This window comes from Ostrea edulis, chromosome 9 (assembly GCF_947568905.1).
Source record: "Ostrea edulis chromosome 9, xbOstEdul1.1, whole genome shotgun sequence".
Taxonomy (NCBI): domain Eukaryota; kingdom Metazoa; phylum Mollusca; class Bivalvia; order Ostreida; family Ostreidae; genus Ostrea; species Ostrea edulis.
This window is the reverse complement of record NC_079172.1, coordinates 24,586,770-24,605,733: the sequence shown is the minus strand read 5'-3', so window position 1 is coordinate 24,605,733 and position 18,964 is coordinate 24,586,770. Positions and strand designations below refer to the sequence as shown.

Genomic DNA, 18,964 nt, shown 5'->3' with positions numbered 1-18,964 from the left:
TTTGGGAAGAGGGCTACCACTCCATCGGATCTCCGTAACATATTTGGTGGAGATGCGGGAGTGATTCACTCTAACATCTTGTATTATTCTGTATTGTGTACTACATACTATTTACACTGAGGTTGTTCTAGTTGGTTATGTTTACTTTTTAATTTTAGTAGAAAGATTACGTAATGGTTGCATCATGGTCTTTCAAGACTGTACTAGAAAATTCATTCCTATTTTATATGTACATTGAAATTCTTTTGATAACAAAGCTCTAATTAGACACGTTACATGGTTTTTGGGTTATTATTTTTGTGTACATGTAAATTCTGTTTGGATTTATTATTCAGCCACCGTAAGTTAGTATTTTGCTATCGTCACAATTATCTTTCAAATATTAATTGTAAATAAATCTTATCAATTGTTTAATTACCTTTTGTTAGTAAATTCTGCTACGCTATACTAAGTGTTTGTTCTGACACATAACATCTGAATATTTGCTGCTTTTCTTTACTTTGACAAAAACGATATTATTATATACGTTTCATGGTCAATGTATAAATTTACAACCTGCAAGCTACGATTTCTGAGAATCTCTCCTACCGATATATTTCAATTTCTCGATTCATATGCGCTATGTTTGATGTACTGAAGCTGAACTTCCGGTTTTCAAATTCTTTGCATATACCCATATATAAGGTATTGTTTACATCAATGCAAGGAGTGGAAAGCGATTTTGTCGGCATAGGAAAGGTTTTAATTTGATATTAAGTAGCAGAGTGTAAAATAATTCTTTAACAGAATGCTCTGGTCTGCGTTGAACAACATTTTCGCTCTGATTGACAATGTTTTGGTTAGTCAGTAGATCAACCTACGAAATCTCGCGATAATAAGCAAGGCGGGGTTGTCGAAGGATTTTGCATATTGTACATATTTAATGTAAAACACCTTAAGGGGATATGATGCTGAGATGAAAATAATTAGATTTTTACGAAAATCATTTTAGCATAGAAAGGAGGTCTCTCCTGTTTGAAAAATGACAATATTTATATATGTAAATGAGTTCGTTTCCATGGAAACAACCCCTGAACCTAACAATGTTGAAAAAACACAAAAGGCCAAAATTTAGCAGTTGTATATCCAAATATATGTACAACAAACAAACAGGTTGTAATATGGCTATATTTAATGGCCATCATACAAACAGTCTATGTGCAGACACTATGATGTGAAAATATTTTCCACGTAACGCAAAAACAAATTGCCCAAAATTCAGTCCGAATTTCCTCAGCGCCTCTAAAAAATATCTTTTTGAGGATAGAGTTTCCTAGGAAAATGGTCAAAAACATTTACTGAATGTAATCAGATTTCAATCATTTTACTATTAGTTAAAGATGGCATCCATAGCTACAGGACTAACCAAAAATATTGGCATGTCAATGAATTGGATAAAAAGATATGATGAACTGAAGGTCATCTGAGGTCATTGAAAATTGCTACAAATAAACTGATTTTTTTTTTCTTTCTCTAAAACACATTTTTTTAAAACATCAAACACAACGTTTAAATCTTATGTTCTTAAAAGTGGTTAATTTGTGAAAATATTTTAGTTGGTATAAAAACGAATTCAAATTTGGAAAGAAAACAGTCTGAATTTCCTCTGTCTTTTTAGCTCTTCTGAGCCAAAGGCTCAAAGAGCTAATGCTATGGCCATTTGTGCGGTGTGCTGTGTGCGTAAACTTTTTAGAAAAAGGGCTATAACTCAAGAACCCCTTGACCAATTTTTTTCCAAATTTGTTACAGGGTATCATTGGCCCAAGGGCTTTCATACATACTAAATAGAGGGATGTGACCCTTTAACAAGGGGAGATAATCAGGAAAATACAAAAAAAAAAAAAAATTAGTGGTTGCTAAAAAATCTTCTCAAGAACCACAGGGCAGATTATCACCAAACTTACACATAAGGATGAGGATATGTTGTAGATTAAAAATTGTTCAAGGCATTACCCTGGGGCAAAGGGCGTGGTCTCAAGGTCACTTCAAAGTTGACCTAAATTAAAAAAAAATTTAAATTCCTTAAATCTTAGATATTTTAGTCATTATAAGGACTAGGATCATCAAATTTTGACAGTTGATGCATCTTAGGACCTTGTGTCAAGTTGTCTCAAAAGTAGGTCACGGTGACCTACTTTTTGAATTTTGCAGGTATTTATTTTAAAATTAATTTTGATGCATATCTTGGACACTTTGAAGCCTATGATCATCAAAACTTGTCAGTTGGTGGATCATGGGACCTTGAAATGCGTCAACTGAAAAATAGGTCACCGTGACCTACTTTCTGAATTTTATGGCTTATCATTTATAGATATATTTTAAGTTGTTATTTCAAATACCGAGAGGTTTAGAATCATCAAATCTTGTAAGTTGATGCATCTTGAGGCCTTGAAACATATTTATAAAAAAAGTAGGTCACAGTGACCTACTTTTTGAATTTTGCAGATATTCAAATTTCACATTTTCAATTTTAGATGCATATTTTGGGCACTGTAAAACCTAGGATCATCAAACTTTGTCAGTTGATGCGTCTTCAGTCTTCGGTTTGTGTCGACCAAAAAGTAGGTCACCGTGACCTACTTTTGGTATTTGACAGCTAAATTACTATATTTCAGACACTATTTGACCTACAATCATCAAACTTTGTCAGTTGATGCATCTTGAGTCTTCGGAGTGTATTGACCAAAAAGTAGGTCACTGTGACCTACTTTTGGCATTTGACAGTTATATTTATATATTTCAGTCACTAATTGACCTACAATCATCAAACTTTGACAGTTGATGCATCTTGAGTCAACGGAGTGTGTCGACCAAAAAGTAGGTCACCTTGACCCACTTTTGGAATTTGACGGCTATATTTATATATTTCAAATACGATTTGACCTACAGTCATCAAACTTTGTCAGTTGATGGGTCTTGCATGTTCGAAGTGTTTCGACCAAAAAGTAGGTCAACTTGACCTACTTTTGGAATTGGACACCTATATTTATATATTTCAGATACTATTTGACCTACAGTCATCAAACTTTGTCAGTTGATGCGTCTTGCATGTTCAAAGGGCGTTGACAAAAAGTAGGTCACCTTGACCTACTTTTTGAATTGGACGGCTATATTTATATAATTTAGATACTATCTGACATACAGTCATTAAACTTTGTCAGTTGTTGGGTCTTGCATGTTTGAAGGGTGTTGACGAAAAAAATAGGTCACCTTGACCTACTTTTGGAATTTGACGGCTATATTTATATATTTCAGATACTATTTGACCTACAGTCATCAAACTTTGTCAGTTGATGGGTCTTGCATGTTCGGAGTTCGCTGACCAAAAAGTAGGTCACCATGACCTACGATTGGAATTTGACAGCTATATTTCAATATTCAGATACTAATTGGCTTAAAATCATCAAACTTTGTCAGTTGATATTTCTTGGGTTCTCAAAATGTGTAGACCTAAAAGTAGGTCACATTGACCTACTTTTTTTTAATTCTTAGGATTTAACTAAAGATTTAGAATACTAAGAGGCTAAGAATAGAAATGGTGGGGTTGTACAATTTATCAGAAGAGCGATTCTAGGCCCTTAGGCCTCTTGTTTGTTTGTTTTGTTGGGTTTTTTTGGGTTGTTTTTTTTTTGCATTTTGAGCGGAAATTGTTCAGATAAACGCAAAAAATCATATCCTGTATACTATGAATGTAAATAGAATTTTTGAAATTTCATATAAAGAATGCATAAAGGTACCAAACCAAAAAAACAAAAAACAAACCCCCACTTAAAATCATATCACCGACCAACCTAAATGTTCTGATATCATTAAAACTTTAATACTTTAGTGAATCTTTAACCACAATAATCGAATTGTTTTGAACACAGCCTTATTTTGCTTTGAAAAAATAATTCAAACAAGTAGCAATCTGACATCTGATATTGATACCGTAATTGTGCCTTAATATATATGTAGTATTTAATAATCTACGATAGTCTTGTGCCATTAGTTGTAATTGAATCAGTGCATGTAATTCATTATAGTAAAAGTGTAAACTGTGAAAAATACAATAGAATTGACATGACTCAAAGGATGATGGACACATACTAATTAGATCATTAATGATCGATTCAAATAGATACTCGCGTAAAGAAATTACGTATCGCAGATCTACATTATGTACCCCTCTAAACTGAAAATATTGTTTTAGGTGTAAATGTAAATTATTTGATTGCTATTGATTCTAACTATTCTAAAGTTTCAACTGATATTCTGATGAAACCTATTAATGTTTCGAAAAGGGAGGGGGTGTAACAAGTTGGGCACACTAAACATTTTCATAAAACTATTAATGAAAGTTGAAGAAAACGAACAGTGATCAATCTCATAACTCCTATAAGGAATACAAAATAAAGAGTTGGACAAACACGGATACCTGGACATATCAGAAGTGAGATCAGATGCCTAGGGGGTGGGGGTGTTAGTGCTTCATCTCCTCTAGATCCCCTACTTTATTATTTTTAAAATTTATACAAGAATTATAATCAAATGTTTGGTTTTCTTTCTACGAAATCTGGGGAGGGGGTGGGATTGGGTCTATTTGAATATGGAATTTGCGTAACAAGTATGCCCGTTTCAAAGTAGAGGAGAGGCAGTCTAGAACACTCAGTCGTTTAAGTCACACCCCCCCCCCCCCCCCCCCCCCCGATCTGCAAATGAAAATTAGATGGGTAAAGTACATGTACTATGTTAGATTTAAAGCATACAATCATTATTTGATGAGAGCAGCTACAGGATGATAAAGTAAGCTTTAATTTTGCCTATTCCGCATTTCCTCCGTTTTATGACATCTAGGTGTTTCGCCACGTATCGACCGATCTATCTAACAATAGATAATTTTGATTCAAATAAGCAATTAAACTTACGTACATTTCAATTATTTTTGCAAAAAATGCATGCATGCACACCTCATTTGGACTTCATTTTCTCCGATGAGTATAAATCCATCGGTAATTAAATTTCTCCATGCGTATGCAGAAATCAGTGCTAAATAATTCGTAACCTGCTTTGTATACATACTTATTATGATACATGAGGTTACATGTATCATAGATGAACCAATGCATTGCATTAAATAATTCACAAGACGCAGACAGTACATAGGCTACATGTACCGGTAGAGGTATATCCGTGAGCTGTACCACATGTACCTATGTGCCGACAAAATGTTTAGTCCTCGGGTAAATATATTTTTCAATTATTTTTATTATTTACGAAATCTCGGAATATAATACAAAATATTTATTATTACTCTGGTATAATAAAAATTTGCAGAATTTTTTAGCCCCAAGTTTATCGTCGTTCAATTTGGCTATATGTACTTTTAAAATTGTACAGAGATTCTGTTCGACGTGTTGCGACTCCGTCTTTCATTTCTATTTTGAGTCTATTTTGAACAGAATACACAGGTCTAGAAATATATAATAACATGCGATACCACGACAGCTGTCAAACTCTGTCTGCTGTGAACGTAAACATGGCGTCAAAAATCACGCGCTTATGTCGTTACCTCATATTTCCTAAAAACACGTCAGAACGGCATTCATACAATTTTTTTAAAATCCAAATAAGGCTCCAACTGTTATGATTTATGCTTTTGTATTTCGAAAATATGACTTTAGTCAAAGTCATAATCAATATATGTCACGACAATCATGACCTACGTACGTTAGTTCGAGTTGAGCAGTGACTTCAAAAACATCACAATCATATCCCCTTAATCAGACAAGCGCAAAGTTGGTACTCGTTTCAAATAGTGTAAACAACATTAGAGACAAATGCACGGAGCTTATTTTAGATCATTCATAAAAAAAAATATCTTGCACCATCACGAACATCTCCCGAATTCATCAGAAAAAAAATCGGAGAGGGCTACATTATTGAAGCTGGTATATGACCTTTGTCATAATATGTGGATCTCCACATGGGATCGATCACTGTTCTTTATCTTCACATTTCATGCAAGGCGAAGATAACGAACAGTTATCAATCTCACAACTCTTATAAGCAATACAAAATGAATAGCTGGACAAACACGGACCACTTGATATACCAGAGGTGGGAGTAGGTGCGTAGGAGGAGTAAGCGTCCCCTGTCGACCGGTCACACCCGCCATGAGTCCTATTTCTTGATCAGGTAAATGGAGTAATCAGTAGTCAAAATCCGTGACGTTTTGTTGCATGTTGTTTTACGTCTCATCCCAGAGCAACAGTATTTACCTACGTTAAAACACCTTTGTCGCGGTGCCGGAATCGAGACAAACGCCCTAATCACAACGTTAGACAGACCAATATTATAAAAGTAGATTTAACACAACTCACATTTGTCAGGTTTAGTAGTCGCATACCACACTGCGTTTGAAAGTGCACGTTACACACAGCGGTTTTATCAGTGTATAAATAAGAATCCTTTCATACCCAGTGGAATGAATTCTCGCTATCTACTTGCAATTTATTGCACATTTTGGCAAGGTGTTTTTGTAGGATACAAATTATAAAGGTATAATCAGTTTCATTCTTTACAAAGACTGAAACGAATAACTACCTCTAGAAGTTCCCTAGATATTTTTGATATGATGCTACTTTTTGTAACTTGATTTTTATGAAGCCACCATTGTCCACGGTAACTAATATAACTTTGAATGACATTCTAATAACATATGTAATAGGAAGTGATGTGCTATTGAAGTTGCACTAATTTAGTAAGAAACGTCAAATGACGTTATAAGACCGTGTAGAATATTTCCATTTAGCATGAAAATAATGAATGTATGAATAATCTAATGTCTATGTAGAAAATCAGAATTGCCGCCATTACTGTCTCATCCCTCGTAGAACAAACGACCAAGACATTTATTCCTTATATCTTTATTTTATTATTAAACATTTGTGAATATTTTTGAATAAGCATGGACTACGTAAGATGTCATTTGAACATCCCATTGAGAAATGCAAACAATAAACAAAGCATGAGTAACTGTAAATAATTCGAATCATTACGTCAGGAGAGATGCAAACACTTACATAACTATTTTTCTAGGGATACTCATATTCACAAATCAGTTTTAACAACTACATGTTTCAGCTTTGGAAAATCATCCTTTGAATAATTAGAAATCCAATGACAAAATAAAAACTTCAATGACTTCAATTTTCATTTATTTCCTTTCTAGCTGCTAAAATTTCTGTTGGTCCAAAAGTGTCTATTCTATTGTGTGTGTCACAGAATTCTTGAAGGGTCCCTTCATTCTTCATTCGTGTTGCGCTCCTTATCATGTTTTGAAGTTCCGTTTCTGTACAGATCCCAAAAAAGGAGGCTTTTTTTCTCCATGATTCATTTAATATACTTTCAGGGTTGTCAAGACCTGGGAAGTGTGACGGAATTAATGTTGTGAAAGCCGATTTGAGTGACAAGCCAGCCTCTTCCAAACAGGTTTTCAGTTGTTTGTGACTAGGTAATCGTTTAAGCAATCGTTGTGTGTTTTCCGGAATGAGTTGCATAAACCAAAGTGCACCCAATTGCTTTGGTGTCGTTGTAACAATCGTTACAATCCCTCCTGGCTTGAGAATACGATATACCTCTTTCAATGTTTTTAAGCCATTAGGAAATGATTTCCCATCAGGATTTCTTTCTAAATGATGTAATACCTGCAAATGATACTCGTTTAAATTCATTATAATACGTAACTCATGATAATGTATGATGCATAATTTTCAGATCATAAAGATCCATAAATCTATATACATACGAAATTTATCATCGCAGCATCGAAAATACTATCTTCATAAGGAATATCGGGCAGAACAACTTGTTTGAATGACAATCTACTTTTCGGATGGTCAGACGGCAACTTTGCTTTCGCCTTGGCGAGCATTCCTTCACTGGCATCCATCAAACTTAAGCTTCGAGGTTCAAACTGGAGAAGATATTCTGCGTAATTCCCTGTTCCACAACCAATGTCGATTATATCCATTTCCTAATTTGGAAAGTTATCGGAAATGTGAATTCTACATTAAGTAAGGGATGCAAAAGTCATTAAAAATGAACGTTCAAATGAATTTCTATTATTTCCATATACATTGTATATTGTAGCTGTCAGCAATAGCAACACAAATTTGGAAATTGGGGCTATGAAAAGGTGAATAACGAACAGTGATCAATTTCAAACTCTTAAAGGAATACAAAAATAGAGTTAAACAAACACGGATTCCTGGATACTACATTTGTTTGTCATGAAAAGCATCCCATGATTTCTGTTAACTTATACAACGTATTCTCAATTATGATATACATTGAAATGTTCCCTTTCAAAAGATGAAATTCCTCAAAACACATGTTTTAGTTTTAAAAATGTTTGATATCCCAGTTAATGGGACGGACGCATATGAGATTCCTAAACATCACAAAAACCCTTATGACAATAGATACATTGCTGGATCCAGTAAATCTTCTACCAATCCCCTATATTTGCACTCTGAATTTATATAAAAGAATACTGGAGTTCCGCATTGACAATATATTCGTAGTCTTTGATGATGAGGTCCTCCAACAGTCTGTTAGCATTTACATGAACATGAATTGTGCATGTTTATTAGCTGACCAGTTTGTATATTCTGATGGGGCAGATTGATTCGATATATGGGTGTGACCGGTCGACAGGTGATGCGTACTCCTCCTAGGTACCTTAAGGAGGCCCCTTGATATGTTTGCCCATCTCTGTATTTCATATTGCTTATAGGAGTTATGAGATTGATCAATGTTTGTTATCTTCATCTTTCATTTCAGTGAATTTGAAATAAAAGATACCACATAGTCCTCCACATCTGCTTTGATATTTTGTTGACCAAAGATGTGAGCGGCAAACTAACAATTCAACTTTATGACAAATGTAATAAATTCAGCTTATACATCGTAAACTTCCCATTATCACCTGCGTGTGGTGTTTAAATCTCTCAACTTCCATACGCAAGAGCTTGTTCTTCGATTTGTCAGTTTTAAAATCGAGACAGGCTACTGACAAGCAAGTTGATGTTACGGAAGTTTCAACAGTCTCGTTAAAATCAGCATTTCTATGGTCGTTATAAAAATTTAGTTTGCCGATACAACCTGTCCTTCGGTTAAATGCTGTCTGACGTGTTTCATACCAACTGAGGCAGTTCCTTGAACACCGATTTTGATTACGGATTATTCCGTTTACCCGAGGAGTCATGAGATTGATCACTATTTGTTATCTTCACTTTTACATGTTTTATATTTGCATCATCATCCAGATGACAACACATGGTTGATAGGAATTGGGGTAATTTCCCCTTGATGTGACACTTCACAATCATGTAAAATGTTGTTCGTGGTGCTCTTTAACATCAGATATATTATATTGTAACATTTATTCTTCCATGAACCCGATGAGATGTTACCTTAACAGTCTTCCCTGTGAAGTTCTCCATCATACTCTTTACTATATAAGCCTCGGTGGCCCCTCTCGTGGAGTCGTAGGACTTTGAAACTTCGTTATAATTGGCTATTTGGCTCATTTTCAACCTAATAAGAGAAAAGTACCACTTCATCCTGTTTCATTTGGTGTTTTGTGTTCATCAATATTTGGTTGGTATAACACAGTCACTCTGTAACTGTAAAAATATAATTTGTAACTTTACAAAAGCATTCATCAATGTCCATACACTTGGTTTCAGTTGTGTAAATCATTTAAATTAATGTTCAGGACCAACACCACCTAAATATTTATAACCACTGTCGGAAACAATTCTTTCACACGTACCACCATAAAAATTCTTCTGGTTTCCCCTAATATCCACGATTTTCATTCATATAGCCGACTGTCTTTGTTGTTTAAAAATGAAACAATCACTAGCCATTTAAATATTTCAAAATCACATACCTTACTCGCCGGATTTTACATCCTAAATGCACAGTAGTCAAAAGTGTTAAAGGTAAAAAAGAAACAAGATGGTCATATGTTGCAAAGCTCACTTGATTCACCTTGGCCAAGCTGTTGTGATTTTAAAATATTTTCTAAATCTTTATTCTCATAAAAAAAAAAAGCCCTAATCTACCAAGATGACAAGGCGGAAGATTATGAATGAGATGTTACCACACACTATGAAACATTTTTTGAAATTATGAAAGCCCTATCTTAAAAAATTCATGAGATATTTCATAGGTTAAGTTTTCTTAAAAGTGGGTCAAAACCCCAATTTTGGTACCACAAAACGTCTTGTTAAATGGACTGTGCAATTGGCATATGAGAGCCCTATCACTCACCATTTTAAAGTTATGAGCAAAGTTAAAGTTTGGGACAGGCAAACAGACAGACGGGGAAAGACTAATAGAATCCTTCATTAGTACGAGTGTGGAATAGGGAAATTCCACCGAGGGGACAAGATTCGCAGTCTAGGACGAGGCTTTGCCACTATCAAATATTAAGTCATTTTAATCAGAGTTGATTTTAACTTTGGTCCTCGTGTAAACAAAACATAAAGGGATAAACACAAAACACCATAGTTGAAAAATCGTCAATTTTCTCGGCCATATACGGCCAATACCGTACCTTGCTCTTTCGTACATTTTACCTACAGTTTAGTGCATAAATTTAGGAGCTTTGAGAAAATTCTGAATTATCAAAATCCTCATTTGAACTTCGATGGAAAAACTAATTAGATAGGCAGAAAGAGCATACCCGAAAATGGTTTACATTAAGTGTAAACTAAAAACCCAAAGTTGTCCAACAGAAAGCTATATTCATTAAAATTTAAAGAGAACAATGCAAAATATTTTTACTTCACCGTGTAACGTAAATCTTCACCGTGTAACGTAAATCATAGAAAATATATGACGTCACAATCAAATTACGTCGCAGCAGTGTGAGACAGAAAAATCTCACATGGCTGTCTCACATGGGTAAAGTCGATTTCACACTACTGATGATGTGAGAAAATAACATCCACAACTGTAGTCGCGGGGTATTAGAATTGAATCCACATAATTTGGACCGAATATTTACATTTGGATATATACTAGTGGAAAAAGGAAAGTTTGATGCAAAAGATGCGCATTTCGACAAATAATGTCTCTTCAGTGATGCTCAAGCCGAAATTTTCAAAATCCGAAATAACGATAAACTTCTAAGAACTAAAAGGAAAAACAGAGTGCCAACGACTGGAGTCAAATTCTTCTAAGGATCAGAGCTATGCATGAGGGAGATAATCTTTAATTTTGAAATGAATTTTTAAATCTTATCACAGCAATTAAATGTACATCAATATTTTCAAGCTAGTAACGAAGTACTTAGCAACTGGGCTGCAGAGACCCTCGGAGACTAATATTGATAAAAAAAAATTAGTATTTGAGTCTTGAAATCGTTATGGATCCTTTCATCCCTTTTGGGTAATTAATTGTGCCGGTCAAAATGGTTGTGATAGTGAAAGTACAGACGGTTTTACAACTTTCAGTCAACTTGGCATCAACTGGAATATGATACTTTTTCCAAATCCAGTAGGAAGAAGCCACCGTACGTCCTTTTTTCATATAAACATACGAATATCATTGTCATTCTGTTCTTCTTCTAGCTCAAACCCAAAGCCCAGAATTTATTTTTTGCTTTCTGCAGTTTTTCATCCATTAGTGAAAGTGCACAGTATAATCTTTGAAAAAGAAAGTTCATTACTTTACACTATAATTAGGACATAGTCTCCCTACTTTTTAGTGCTCTTTTGATCATTTTATTTTTAAAATAAAATTCATACTCATTAATGCTCTTAATGTCAATATGTTCAAGTTTAACTGCGAACTTCTTCTTTAGTGTTATATGTATTTGCAGGATTTTCATATTTAATTGTTAACACCTGATCCCACCTCTGGTGTATCCAGGCGCCCGTGTTTGCCCAACTATCTATTTTGTATTGCTTATAGAAAAATAAAACAACTGCAATTTATCGTTATTTTTACATGCAAGTATGTTATAACTCACTTTGCATGTAATACATTTGAACTGAAACTGAGTAGTTATCTGATTTCAAAACGTTGAAAAATGTAAAGTTAGTATAAGTGAATGACCTAGGTAATGTAACTGGGTCTCGGCCAAGATAAATGTAGTATAAATGGTACAATTCAAATCACAAATAATAGAAGAAAAATGTCATCGCAATTATATTTAATGAAGAAGAAAATAAAAACCAATTATCGCATTAACGGCTTGTAAATAACACTGCATTAGGGTGTTTTGTGCCGTTTGAGGGTGTACTTGCTGTCAGTAGAGTGGATTTGGATTGTTTGGTTTTTTTTCAATTTTCGAAGGAAGGTATGAGGAACAAGACATGAATATTTTTTGTCGGCACAACGACTTTGCCATAAAAAAAAATCAGTAGAATTTGTCCCTGTACTTTTTCAAACAAGCACTTGGACAAAGACGTAGATAAACTGCGAGAAAATGGTTCTATCAAAGCTACGCACTGTTACATATAGGCCCACGGCATATATGCATTCTCAAATTCAATACACACTTGCACCAACTGACCTTCACCTTGTAACAACATATAGGCAGAACTTGTGATCCCAGTTTCTACCAACTGATAGGCCTAGTTTTAAAAAAGAAATTTAAAGATAAAAGATAATTGAACTTTCAATTATGAAAAATAACATATAATATTTTCCAACTTTGAATTGAATTATAATGCTTTCAATTTTTTTAAGGAACGTGTACGTAACAACCACAGCACACGGCGCTCCCACTTCCTAAGAAATAACGAGTAGATTAAAAAATAATGATTAATAAAATTACTTGAATAGAATAATTTAAAAGTATTGTGATTTTCACTATAAATTTTATCATTTTTATTTATTTATTTCGAAATGCACCCGTGACAGTAGGTCTAGTTGTCAATGATGCGTAATCGTATCATAATTTAGGCCTATCTAACTTCTCCAAAAATAAATTTAATAATAATTGCACTGTTTATTTTAGAAAAGCAACAACGTTAATACCAGTTGTTTAAAGAAATGGCATTATCAAATAGTGTTTAGACAGCGATCCCATGTAAACATTATTCACTTGCAAATGCAGATTTCATACTCGCTTTCCTCGCTACATTTGGGTCGCTATTTGTATGCACTGGTGGCTAAAAGATATAAGACTCTGGAAATTTGTCAACATCGAAATAAATGTTATCCGTGGTAAATAAATTAGGCCCCTAAACCCCGAGTTTTGAAAAAAATATCTAACACTACTTTTACAACAAGTTGATCGACGAAGGTCGCATATGACGTCACTGTACCACGTGACTACCTATCTAATTAACTAGGCTTTTTGAAATCGGGGCTTAGATTTAAGTCCGTATTGTGGCTAATTATCGCATTCTATAAGCATGAGGAAGACAAAATGCATATAATTCTGTATACTTTGAAAACACGAGATGTGTCCTTTAAGCTTTACCTTTTTCGACAATTGTATTACCAGTGTCATATTCGAAATATGAAATCTTGTTTGTGCACATCAAAGGCAAAAAGATAACGAATAGTGATCAATGTAATAACTCCTGTAAGCAATGTAAAATAGATAGTTGGGTAAATTCGAACCCTTGGGTATACTAGAGGTGAAATCGAGTGCCCAGGAGGAGTAAGCATCCCCTGTCGACCAGTCATACCCGGTATTTATTCCATTAGAAGAAAGAACTGCCATTGTATTTATACTTCTGTAGTTCGTGAAGCGACAAAGTAAGATACCCATAGTAAAGTTATGCAAAAGTTTTACGATGATTATTCATATCTTTGTTGCATGGTATAAATATAGAATTAATAATTATTAAAATAGATCGTCATGAGTTGGAGTAGGGCAGTGCTTTTTTAAAAGGTAAATCGAATTCCACTCAAACAACAATATGCGCTAATTAGTAAACACATTAGCAGCAGATATATTTGTTGATTTGGTATTCAAATTGACGACTAGGATATATTGTATGTTGTGACACCATACCATACGTAGAATGGTATAGGAACCTATCACGACCGCCGTGGTACAGGTGAAGGCAATAGAATTTAAACGGAAAATCGTATAACTAATGCATGTACATGAAGCTTTGGGTAAAAATTCTTGCAATATTATTGCTAAATTAATGAAAAATCAGCATGCGTTATATAGGTATCCTTGGTTGATACAAATTTACAACCAGTTTTATATAAACATGATACTTACGGATAAAACAGCACTTCGGACAGAATTACTGACTTGCGATATTTACAATGTACGATACACTTTGGAGAGCATTATAGATTTGACTACAACCTATATATAATGAGAACAAGAGACACGTGCTTTAATTATAGTCGTATTTTGTGTGAATACTAGCAATTAAAGACGATTAGTATAATAGGAAAAAATATTCCCGTTTTTGGTGTTAATGATGACGATAATTGCGTTTTTGATATTTAAGATATTACATATATTTTCTTGTTATTTCGAGAGAAAAAAGCGTCGCACCTACCAATATCAAATTCTTACTTTTGCAAGAATTTAATTATTTCTACATAGTATGCACAATTTCGAAATCAGATGCATAAAAATATGTAGAATTGGATAAGGATAAATGAATTGAATCACTACAATTGCTCATGGTAGGTGCGTCTGGTCAACAGAGGATGCATACTTTTTAAAAACCTCTTTTTGATAGGATTTACAAGAATAATCACTCTTTTTTATCTTCACATTTTCCAAATCCCAAAGTTGTGTAGGCCTCCGCATGTAGCATAGATGCAAGGTAGTTTACATCTTCGTCGGGAGTTAGAATGGGATAAAAAGTTTTATGTGGACAAAATGCACTTGCGAAGGAATCTAATGAAAGGTGAAGAATACGAACATAGATTAATCTCATAATTCCTATAAAGATTACAAATTAAAGAGTTTGGCAAACACAGACTCTTGGATATACCAGAGATGCGGTCATTTGCCCTAAGAGGAGTAAGCATCTCCTGTCGACCTGTCACACCCGCCGTGAGCCCTATATCTTTATCAGGTAAACGGAGTAATCCGTAGTTAAAATCAGTGTATCAAGAACGGCCTAACAATCGGTATGAAACACATCAGAAAGTATTGGACCCAATGATAGGTCGTATTGGCAAACCAGATCATTATAACGACCATAGAATTTGCGAAATGCTGATTTTAAACGAGACTGTTGAAACCCCCGTAACACGAACTTGTTTGTCAGTAGCTTGCCTCAATCATAAAACTGATCATACGCAGAACAAGCTCTTGTGTATCGAATCATTTGAGAGATGTAACCACCATATGTAGGTGATAATGGAATATTGTTGCATAAATATGGGAAGTGTTGACGATGGAGAAGCTGAAATCATTCCGTTTGTCATAAAGTTGAGTTGTTAGTTTGCCGTTAATATCCATTTTCAATAAAATATCAAAGTACGAAGCAGATGTAAAGGACTCTGCGGTATCTTTTATCTCGAGTTCACAGGGATATATTGAATCGATATACGAATGAAAATTATTTAAGGAATGACTTTAATTCTGGGGCAAGTTATACGAGTATAATTCCAATCTTATTTATTACAATTGTTTTGATTGGAGAAAAATAAAGCTGAACAAGAGTTTACACATCAATAAATCCGAAAACGCGATGTATTCATACACGCCTGAAAACAAACAACATAGTGCGGGGAAACTATTCAAATTTTTGCAATTGTTAATAAAGTGAATGAATTGGAATTATAAGAATCAAACATTCTTTTGGAAGAATTTCTCGATGTGTAAACTCCGGACATTTTACTCACAAACTTAACATAAAAGTGCTTCGCACTTTTATTGAGTTTGTGAGTAAAATGTCCGGAGTTTACACATCGATAAATTCTTCCAAAAGAATGTTTAATCCTATAATAACCTGGTTTGGGTCAGTTTACGCTTTATAATCCGCGAAGCAGAGGTGGGATCAGGTGCTTAGGAGGAATAAGCATCCCCTGTCGACCGGTCACACCCGCCGTGAGCCCTATACCTGATCAGGTAAACGGAGTTATCCGTAGTCAATCTCAATACATCATGGAAGGATCACAATTTAACTTACTAATTGACTAACAACTTAATTAAATGAAATAAGAAATTTGAAGGTTAACTTTTGTGTAGTAAAGCAAAAGTACATATATGTATGACTATATTGTGCACTATTTCAAAGTAATTAGTCAAGGCAATTTGGTTAAAGTTGAATGCTTATAATAATTGCCGAACTTGATGTGAAATATACAATTTTTTTGAAATGTTGAATTAAACCATATGTAAAAACTTACGATTCTTTTTACAATAAAATGTTATAGCTCTTCTCTTTTTATTTCTTTACTTATTTTTCATCACTTTTCACGCTTTAGAAATACTAAAGAACGTGTTATTAAAATCACGATATTTCTCAAAACAAAGTCGATTACCTATTTTGATTTTTTTATATGAATTATAGTGAATCTTCATCTTGAATGTATCTCAAAATTATTTATTTAAAAAAATCTATCGCTAGTTCTAAGTGTCATCCTATTAATCTCTACCTTAAATGTTTTGATCATATTTATATTCAGACACACAATGTGTGTGATACACACTGTTTGGAAACCGAGCCCCTGTGAACAACAGCAAATTAACACTCATGCCAAATATCATGATAATTTTCATCAAATCATGAAAATAAATAAATTAAAGGAAAGAGAAGGCCGCTACGCAGGGGAGGGGAGTCTCCATAGCTCTGTATACCTTGTTGACTCAATAACAGGAAAAGGGATGATTTTCATCGCAGTGGGAGAGAAAGAGGGGAGAATGGAGTGCTATTGTTTTTACCTGGAATATCCAAACAATTTCGTATCCGTTATTATATCAATTCACTGAAAGTATTGAAACGCGCTAGACCTAGTTTGTGATGATGCTGTATGGATATGTAAGTTATAATAATACTACTAGCATATCAAATCAAACATTTCAATAATTTGCCAAGTAATGGAAAGAAAACAATATTCGACCACTCTTCTAAGCAGTTATTAATGCATGCTATAATAGTATTTAAGATGGAGATTTACATATGAAATGAGTTATTATTTATGAAGTAAAAGAATTAAATGATTTTATATCATTTAAGTCTTTGTTCAATCTAGCTAGGTCCTTTATTGTGAGAATGATTCATAATGGGAATGTTTAGTTAATGAAATGACCGCATTTTGCAGTGATCTCGTACACATAATATTAGGCTTAAAACATTTTGTTGAAATAAATTACAAACGAACTTTTTTATAACTTTTTACGCTTTACAAAGACTAGAGAACGCATTATTAAATATACCATATTTCTCGAAACCGAGGTCAATAACCTACCTTGATTTTTTTTATATCACTTTGGCAAAGTTTCATCTTAAACACATCTTTAGAAAAATCTATGGATAGTTTTTAGTGCCATCCTATCAATCTTTACCTTAAATGTTTTAATCATATTTATATTCAGACATACATGCCTTTGGTTTATATGATTTGGAAACCGAGTCTCTGTGAAAAACAACTGCAGTTCCATTTTCATTGAAAACCGACAAATTAACACTCACGCCCAATATGTCCCTGTCATATCTTTATGAAATCATGAAAATAGATACATCAAGAATAGCGAATACTACGACCTAGATGAGAATCCCTGTGAATGAATTCCGTAGCTATGTGACCCTTGTTGACTCAAAAACAGGAAGAGGATGTTTTTCACTGTATCTAAATAGAAAGAGGGGAACGCCATATTTTTCACCTGGAAGATCCAACCAGTGGGATACATTGTTCACAGTGCAACACGAGTTATTTCCCCCCTGACTACAGGGGGCGCACAACACGATGGGGTCCTCAAGTGATTGCGTCATTATAAGGAATAGATAGAAAATTTACCGTTTCTGATTGTAATTAAGTGTCATTTAAGGAATTTTTGTAGAAAATAAGTGTAATTACTGACAAACGATATGACTGTACAAAATTCTTAGTCATTTATTATACTGATGTGTCCCATATGCGATTTTTCGCAGTCCACAGTATCTCAGTTTAGATCAGAATAACAAGGATGAGCAATTCTTTATTATTACTTTTTATCAATATTATCGACGACAGAAAAAAAAATGCAATGAATATGCCAGAAATTACACGTGCAATGAACACATGTAATCATTAACTTGTAATCCTTTCACGCTGTGGACAAAAATATGTACATCAGGTGTCAATGAACGGAACATGTTAATTATATCGAATCCGTATATCTCTAATGTAATTTTTGTGTAAATCTACTAAACCGACGAACACACAAAAAATCGTCAAGTATGTAGCAATTAAGAGAGAGAGAGAAGGGGGAGGAGGGCTGTCCTATTTTTTCCCGACACTTTACTTTTTCTGTTATTATTAGTCATTACATGCTAAGTTGGTTATTTTAACAACCAACGTTTAATCTGTAGGTTGCCCTCTTTTTATATAGTAGTATTGAATCACCCGAGGGTCTCTACAGCCCAGTAGCTAAGTACTTTGTTACTAGCTTCAGAATACGGATGTATATTTAATTACTGTCATAAAATTTAGAAATTCATTTCAAAATTAAAGATTATCTCATCTCCTTCATGCATAGCTCTGATCCTTAGACGAATTTGACTCCAGTCTTTGGCACTCTGTTTTTCCATTACTTTTTACAAGTTTATTGTTATTTCGGATTTCCAAAATTTCGGATTGAGCATCACTGAAGAGACACTATTTGTCGAAATGCGTATGTGGTGCATCAAAATTGGTACCGTATAAGTTTTACATGTATATAGTGGAACTATAGAATAATTGAATTTCAGGACTAACCTCGATATTACCCCCCCCCCCTTCCCCA

The 18,964-nt window shown here is 34.1% G+C and overlaps 1 pseudogene; it reads right to left on the bottom strand.

Moving 5' to 3' along the window:
- Positions 1 to 6,952: 6,952 nt before the first annotated feature.
- LOC125658183 (uncharacterized) overlaps positions 6,953 to 18,964 on the bottom strand; it is a 39,094-nt pseudogene continuing 27,082 nt past the window's right edge.